Genomic DNA, 8,951 nt, shown 5'->3' on the forward strand with positions numbered 1-8,951 from the left:
ATGACCCTGATTATGAAAACATTCTGTTTAATTTATTCCTTATATGTAATGCATTCCTGAGTGATAAGCATTCTTGTCATCTTTTTATGCACATAATTTTATATTAACAATAAAAATGATAACAGTTGAATACTGACAAATTGTATAATTGTTGCATATTATTTGATTGTCATGCTTGTGACATCTGGCTTGTCTAAATGTCTTACTTTGGCCAGTGATATGGGGTCAAGAGTGACAAATGCCATCTCCAAAAAAGCCATCATAAGGTTCCATCTTGCTTTTCTTCCTGTGCTACAAGAATGGCATGTCCCAAATAAGGACTGCTTTACCAGCATGATCCCTGAATGAAGACAACAGACAGAGAAAAACAGCAGTCAGTATCTGTCAACAAGTATTGTGAATGACAAATCTTTGTTGTCATAAGTTCCTGAGATTTGAGGGGTTTTAGTTATCCCTCAAAATCTGGGAAAAGCTGGCTAGTCTATGAATAGTTTAATAGGTACTTCATATAGTTTTTCTAATGTGATATTCAGCATAGATCTATGAAGTAAGCCTAGTTTTTGTGTGAGGCTCAGAGAGATTTCATCCATTTCCTAATAGTCCTACAGTGGATAATTAACTCTCCAGAATAAGACCCAATATTCCAGATGTGTTCTTACTATTAAGAAGCTTCATGGAAAATAAGCAACTTTGATCTTGATTATATAGATGTATTATGGAAATCTCAGATTGAATCGCTACTTTTTTACCACATAATTGTCTCAGATGGGGGTAAAATAAAACTTTCTTGTCTTTTCAACATAAATATTTTCAAACTATGGCATCATAGTAAAATAATTAAAGCAATAAATATCTTTTAAAATTAGATGGCATTGGGCTTCCCTGGTCGTGCAGTGGTTGGGAGTCCACCTGCCGATGCAGGGGACACGGGTTCGTGCCCCAGTCTGGGAAGATCCCACATGCCGTGGAGCGGCTGGGCCCGTGAGCCATGACCACTGAGCCTGCACATCCGGAGCCTGTGCTCTGCAACGGGAGAGGCCACAACAATGAGAGACCCGCGTATCGCAAAAAAAAAAAAAAAAAAAAAGAAAAGAAAAGAAAAGAAAAGAAATTAGATGGCATCAATTTCTTTAATTCTACCACATAGATTTTCTAAAATAGTTTATTACCAAATTTGATTTTCTGCTCTAAAAGTTACTATTTCTTTCAGTCTATTTTATAGTTAGAAGGTATGCAGATAAAAATTTAATATAAATTGTTACATCTTTGTATCAATTCAATTAAAGGAAATTTTACAGTGCATTTTCTCGGAGAAATATAAATTTTCTTTGTAATTGCTCATATTTGGATTTCCCAAATGTGCCAGTGAAAGGGCCTATCACTGTGACACTAATTCACATTTTAACATGTTTTTCTGTAAATCAAATGTTATACTCAATAGTTTGGAAAGTTTCTTAGACAAGTGGAATGCTCCAAAGTTTCTGAATGTACTCTTAACTGTGATTAGTGGAAGGAAGATGATATAAGTACTTCAGAGAACAGACATGGATTGTTTAATAAATTTTATTTTCACTGCCTAATTAAAAGCTGCTGTGAACAGCATGGGGCTCCTACCCCCTCAATTTTCTCCATTAATTTCTGGCCATTGAATATAAGGCTATTAAAAAAGATGGGGATATGTATCCTCTGTTTCCCATAATTTGTAGTTCTCTCACCCGGATTCTAACCCAGGGCAATATGATTATAGAATTGTCTAATTGAGACAGTCAATTTAAGGATGGTGAAATACAGAGAATAATTATAAGCAGGATTCATTAGACAAAATTAAGGCAGTGTCTACAGTAAATCTCATTCCCTGCATAGTATTTGACTTTTGAGACTATTTTTATGGATTTTTAACTGCCATATATTTTCCTCCAGTGCTTTATTAGAACATAGGACTTTGATGTGATGGTTACAACAAAAGTAAACTGATAAATCCTCTCTAGATTAGGAATCTTGTCAAAGATAGGAAGCTTATCAATATTTCTACTCAGCCGGCCTGAATTCTTTATCTAGGTACACACATTCTCTCTCATTCTCTCTTCTGGCTCTCTCCCTCTCCTGCTTCCTGTCTCTCTGTCTGTATCTCTCTCTCTCTCTCTCTCACACACACACACACACACACATAGACATACACACACATAGACATACACACACATGCAGACACAAAACGAAAATGAAACTCACCACACATAACAGTGCTCAACCTCAAATGTTGCCTAATCTCAGTTAGGAATTAAAAACTCAGTGTATTGATATTCAAATAATGGAAAAGAAATAGTGTGCAGATAGGTAAGCTAAGATGCTAGATGGAATTAGATTTTTAAGTTTACATATATAACAATTCATCTGCATTCTTCATGTATTAGAAAACCATCTAATAACCTTAATCTCCTCAAAATGGACAAATTTTTTTAATGATAACAATGGGCAGACATTTTTCTGCATCCCTAAGTTTATTGAATTGTGTTTGTTGGCTTTTGTAAGTAATAATTATCTTTTTATAAATAATGTGGTAAAGCCCCTTGTTTTACAAATAACATTTTAATGCAATAGTTTAAAAATCAATATTAATGCAGAATATCCACAATAAGCAAATTATCAAATTTTAAACAAAGAGAGGACTGTATGATTTATTTGTTCTATTATGTCAGGCACCAGTCTCAGCATGGCACTGTTTTTGTGTTTTGTTTTTGAAAACCTATTGGATATTTTTGTGGTTGTTATCTTTTTCTGACAGCTTTATTGAGATACAACTGACAAATGAGGTTGTGTATGTTTAAGACATACAATGTAACTCAACTTTTTGAATCATTTTTAAATACATATTTTTAGCTAATATAGCATTTCTGTTATAATGTTTAAACATATTATGATGAAAACCCTTAAAATTTTAGTGCCATGCAGTGGTACTCAGTGGATCATGACAGACAAAACAGGAACTCAAAAGGGCCTGGACAAAAATAAAAAGAAATTAATGTTTTAAAAACTTAGTGTCAATACATCTTGTGCTCTCTTCACATCCTGCACTAATTTAATTAATAATAATTTTTTAAAATCATTATTTGCTACAGTTAAAGATCTATGGATGATTAACAGAGTAAAATCTGGCAGAATTTGGCAAAAAAAGTTTAAAATTTGTTTTGATTGTATTCTTATTTTTAAATATTATAGTTAATTAAGATAATAAAATTTCACTGTCTCCCTCTAGCTACTGTGCTCTTTCTTTTATTTACTGTATTTGAATTAAACTCTTTATACTCATTGTATATATTTATTTTTGTAGTTTATTGGCTTGCAGATATTCTTCACTCAAGATACTGTCTCTCATCTTTTCTGAAACCTTATTTACTAAATATACTGAAGCCTTCTTTGAGCTTCGGCTTCTGAGGTATCATCTTGCTTTGTCTTATTTGTCTCTGGCTATTGTTCTTAGTTAGAGTATTTCCTTTCCTCTGACTCCAAATTTCATAATCAGTTCCTTCTAGTTCCATCTTTGATCATTTATGTTTGTTTTTAGTTCCTCAAGATATTGTGGGCTGGATTATTTTTGTGCTGTGACCCTCCTTTTTTTCCCATAAGAAAATATATAGAACCAAGCACAGAATAATTAGAATAATTGGGAAGTACAATTGTAAGATGTAGTGAGAGAGGAAGGGGTTAAATTTTTCTCACCAGAGGAGGTAATGTCTGATGTCTGAAGGTAAATGTTCCTAAGGTGGGGAATACCATGATCATTCTAGTGTTTTATTTCCTATAAACACATTTTCTCCATGTCCTCATTTCTATTACTCATTTCTCTTATTTTTGTTTCATGTCCTTCCTCTAATCCCTTAGTAAACTTAAGGTGATATAACTGAAAGAATGAGTAGGGATTTGTAGAAAGCTCTACATTTCACTTCTGGCTCATGTAGTAATTATGCAAGTCAGAGCAGTGGGGTGGTTTAAAGACTGTACTGTGATTTGAATCTTGGCTCTGCCATTTTCAAGCTGAGTAATGCTGTCTAACGTAACCTATCTGTTCTTAATTTTCTTCCACCTATGAAATGGGAACGTAAATTATAATTATCTTACAGTTTTATAGAGAATATTTTAAAGTTCATGTCAGAAATCCCCAATATTTTTCTCTCTTCTGGCCCTCTTTCAACTGTTAGTATTTTCTCTAAGGAGAGTAGAGTAACCAACACCTGGTATTATCTTTTGAAACTGTATCTCTAGCTATGTCTCGACTTTTATTTATATTCACCAATCAGTCTCTTAAGTCAGTATCATTTTAGGATTACTGTAACTTATAACAGAAACTAGTCCAACTGCTACTAGATCAGCTGAAGTCTAGCTTCATTAGACAGTTTTCCTCTTCCTCCAAAAGTAACCATGGTGGGAAATGAGGTCCTTTTATAAAATCTGTGCTTATCTAGTGGAACTGTACCATAAACCTGAATGATCTGCCTCAGAATGGAGCTGCCAGAAAAGAAAAAAAAAAAAAAAAAAAACTGGAAAAGTAACTTGATAATTAAAGGTACTAAATCAGATGTTTTATTTCATCCTTCCCTGATACACCTTTTTTTTTTTTCTCCATTTCATTCATGTCAGTTAACCAGTCCTGTCCTATTACCTGAGCATTCTTACCATCCCTGGCAAGTCTCTGTGTTTCCTTCTCTCTGACTGGCCTGATTCATCCTGTAATAATTAGTGTCTGCTGACTAGCCCCAATTACCCCTGAACTATGGAGTTTGGTGAACCCTGCTCATATAACGCAACCACATTTATTACTGAGAACCGGCTTCCAAGAATCCTTTCTTTATTGTTACTATTTTATTACTTGTTTTATTACATTCACTTATTTCTTCAATAGATAGTTAATAGTTTATTCATTTATTTATTCAATAAATATTTAATAAAGACCTGTTCTTTTGCATGCCCTGTGCTAGATACTGAGAACAAAATCAGAAAAAAAAAAAAAGACATGGTACCTACTATCAAGAGGGTTCTAGTAAAATGGAGGGACAGTCAACTAATGGGAATAAACATAAGGTCCACAGGAAGCACATAGAATACTGATCTCAATCCTGAGGGTCATGATTAGGTTGTCAAAGGTGACATCTGCCTTGATCTGATCAAAGAGTAATTTATTAGATTCAATGATGAAACTAAGAAAAATTTCATGTATTTCTAACCAAGCAGGTTATTTAAGCAGAGAACCTATATGTGTAAATACGAGGAAAACAAAAGATACTTATACTGTCACCTTCTCCTGACCTTCAGAACTACAGTAAATGAAAAGTGAATCAAGGACTTTTCTCAAGAAGGTACAACTCTCCACACTTGGTTCAGGGGAGACCATATTGATGACAGAGGCAGGCATTAGGGATATCTTCATAGCCTTTGGATCCTTGAGGAATTCTGGATCTGCCTCTTCTAGGCAGGAGGAAGAATAATTCTGTGAGAGAACCCTAACAATGCAACAGCAGACTTCTCCAGAAAGAGGATTCAGGGTCCTTCACTTCATGAGGCTAGCTCAGGGGTGTCCTGCCTTTCATTGAGAATGCCCAGTTCTTATAGGGTGTGATATAAATATACAAATTCTTCATCAAGTCTTGAAAATTATGTCATTCTGAATTTAACAATTTTTATAATATAAAAAGCAATTGTACCTAAATCATACTATTGCATAATCGTAAATACACACAATTGTTTGAGTTATTACAATTTGGGGAGCAAAACGTGTAAGTTTCATATTTTCTTGAGGGGCACCAATTCCACAGAAGCAAGTGTTCCCAGGGTGCCTTAACAATGATAATAACAACAACCAAAACAATGGTGAGTGTTCATGTGCACCGAAGGGCAGAGCCCAGTAAACCAAATAGTGAAAACACAGGTAAAGACTTTGAATAAGGATGGAGTTTGGTATCTGAAGTCTTTATCATATGCCAATGCATCGTGGAAGTAATTGACAAAAGTGAAAATGTCAAAAAGTGTTTGGAGGAGGGGATTTAGTGTGTGTGGAGGAAGGGTTGCTTCCTCATTCATTTTCTTCTCAATATATTTCAGAGAATGAAAGTAAAATGAGAAAGACATGAGAGTTATTCTTTCAGAAACATACTTGGAGTATATGCAGAATATATTTAACATGCTATATAATAATTCTAATAAATTTGGCATCTTTGGTAATTATATTCTATTTTACACAGAGAAAAATATCACTCATATTTATAATTGAGTAGCTAATGTTATACCAATGTACACTCATAGGAAAGAGTCATCTTTTCTCTTTTTTCTATGCCTTTTGCCATAAAGTAGGAATACAGAGTGATGGTGTACCTATAAAAAGCAGAACATGAAGGGCTACATGGTCCCCTGTGGATCCATTACATTTTTGGCTTATATATTACAATTGTACTCATATTTATTGGATACTTGATATTTTCTAGGTGATATGACAGGTTCTGAGGAGATAAAGATTATTAGGGCATGCCCTCTGCACCTTAAGACCTAAGAATTTTATGAGGATACAGATAATCCTATAACTTACTGCCTGCTTTACTGGAAATATAACCTAGAGTACAAGATGCTGCTTCAGAGATGGAAGGATTGAACATATCTCAGCAAAAAGAAAAGTAGGCATTTGAATTTTTCTTATGTATATAAACAATGTTCTGTCCTCCAAAGGAAAAATTATCTAATAACATATTATTCTAAGTAAAGTTATTGATCACTACATTCTTGCTGTCTAGCATTATATGATATCAGCATGTGCCTTTATAAATCAATGTTCTTTATATTTTGTATTTTCAAAAACGTTTCGCACTCTCTCTAACTCTTCAAGTTACTTTCCAAGCAAACTGATAAGGAGATGATGAAGTAAGATCATCTTTGAGAATTACTTCAGCGCCTATCACTGTGCTAAATATTTTAGGTACATTATCTCTCACAATTCTCACACAAATCCAGGCATCTTAATTCTGAAATCAAGCAAGGAAAAAGCTAAAATAAAATTCAGTCTTTGATCTCTGTTTTATATGTATATATATGCATTTGTACAGGCATGTGTTTATTTACTTTAACTTGCTCTTGGTAAAAGTACTATGTTTTAAAATGGAAGTATATTTTAATTGTTGCAGTTGAAACTAAGGTGGAAAGGAAACTAAAATGATCTAATCAATTTCTGCCTCCTCTAGACAGGGTTGTATTTAAAGGGCATGTCCAGAAGGTATAGACCCCTAAGTCTTCCACTGTTGATAATTCTTGTGCAGACTTCAGTGATGTAGCTAATAGTCTGGCACTATTTAACAACAAATCGGGCATTGGATTCTCTTTGCTGCCTGTGAAATTCCTGTACTACCAGCTTTTGATTTCTCTCCCCTGTTGCTTAAGGAATATCAGGTTTAATTCTTTGGTAGTTTAATTCTGGTAGAAGCTTAGTCTAACCTTAGTGTGAAGTAAAGTATTTTGCATCTCATACCTTTGTCTTTATTAGAGACTTGCCTCTGTGTAAACCTCTTTATTGTACATTGTTACCACGTGAAACAGAATGGGATTAACCAAATTAGCTTAATCTGAGGTATATTTAGAAACTAAATCTGAGTACATTTAGAAAGTAAATCTGAGCATATTTAGAAAGTAAATCTGTTAATCTCCTCCATTAAAAGTGGCTTATTATATTCAAAATAAAATGTGAAGAGGGAGCAAATTCTGTATTCATGATATACATGAAACATAGTTTTAACATTACAGCTTTGCCTCAGCCAGAGATTGCCTTCCGTTTCTTCCTATAGTGTTGAATTGAGCTTCATGTTCATATAGGAGAAGACAACTCTATCCAGCTTCTAAGGCTTATAGTAATACTCTCTTTAATGACCTAGTTTCCTTGAAAAGCCTTGCCTTCTCAGATTTCCTGTAAGTGTCCTAGGACCTGGCATTTATTATGTTTGCAAGTAATCTGATATTGTATGAACCATTGCAAACCTTCAAAAATGATCCAGAAATCAACTAATTAACTTTTTGCATTAGAAATGAAGGATGATGTGGAAGAATTTATAAAAGCATGATTTTCTTTCTTTGGCATCATGTTTGGAAACTGCATTAGCTGTGTTCACATCATAATTTCTCAACTGAATTCATAGGTTATGCTAGGATTTTATGCATTTTTGGTGAAAGGAATACATTATTTGTATACATTTATGATGATAAAATAATGGCTAACAGAATTTAAGTGATTAAAGTCTCTGCCCAACTTCTGATGTTAACTGTTTGTTAAATCATTGCTTGAAGAAAAAGAAAAAGAAATACTTCTGATATTCTATTTTAGTGTGTAAACATGTTTATAATGTAACACTGTACAACTGAGAAAAGAACCTGGACTTCAAGGCCAAATCTGGGCTTCACCATTTATTCATTAACTGTGGGACCTTGAACAATTTCTGTGAGATAGTTTGAAAGGGCGTTAGCAATTTCTACTTCCTAATTGTGGAGCCAAAACCAAAATAGGCACCACACAGTGCTTAACATATAATAGACGTTCAATAAGCAAAAGCTAATTTAAAATATAAATGTGGGCTTCCCTGGTGGTGCAGTGGTTGAGAGTCCACCTGCCGATGCAGGGGACACGGGTTCGTGCCCCGGTCTGGGAGGATCCCACATGCCGCGGAGCGGCTGGGCCCATGAGCCATGGCCGCTGGGCCTGCGCATCCAGAGCCTGTGCTCCTGTGCTCCTCAGCGGGAGAGGCCACAACAGTAAGAGGCCCGCGTACCACACACACACACACACACACACACACACACACACACACACACATATATATGTATGTATGTATTTTCCCCATATTTTATTTTAATCCTCTTTGTAATTTTTTCCTTCACACCCAACCTCTTGCCTTGTCTCCACTCTTTACCTCTTGCACTTCTGAGCC

This window comes from Mesoplodon mirus (genome assembly GCF_964341445.2).
Source record: "Mesoplodon mirus genome assembly, chromosome: 2".
NCBI classification, from domain to species: Eukaryota; Metazoa; Chordata; class Mammalia; order Artiodactyla; family Ziphiidae; genus Mesoplodon; species Mesoplodon mirus.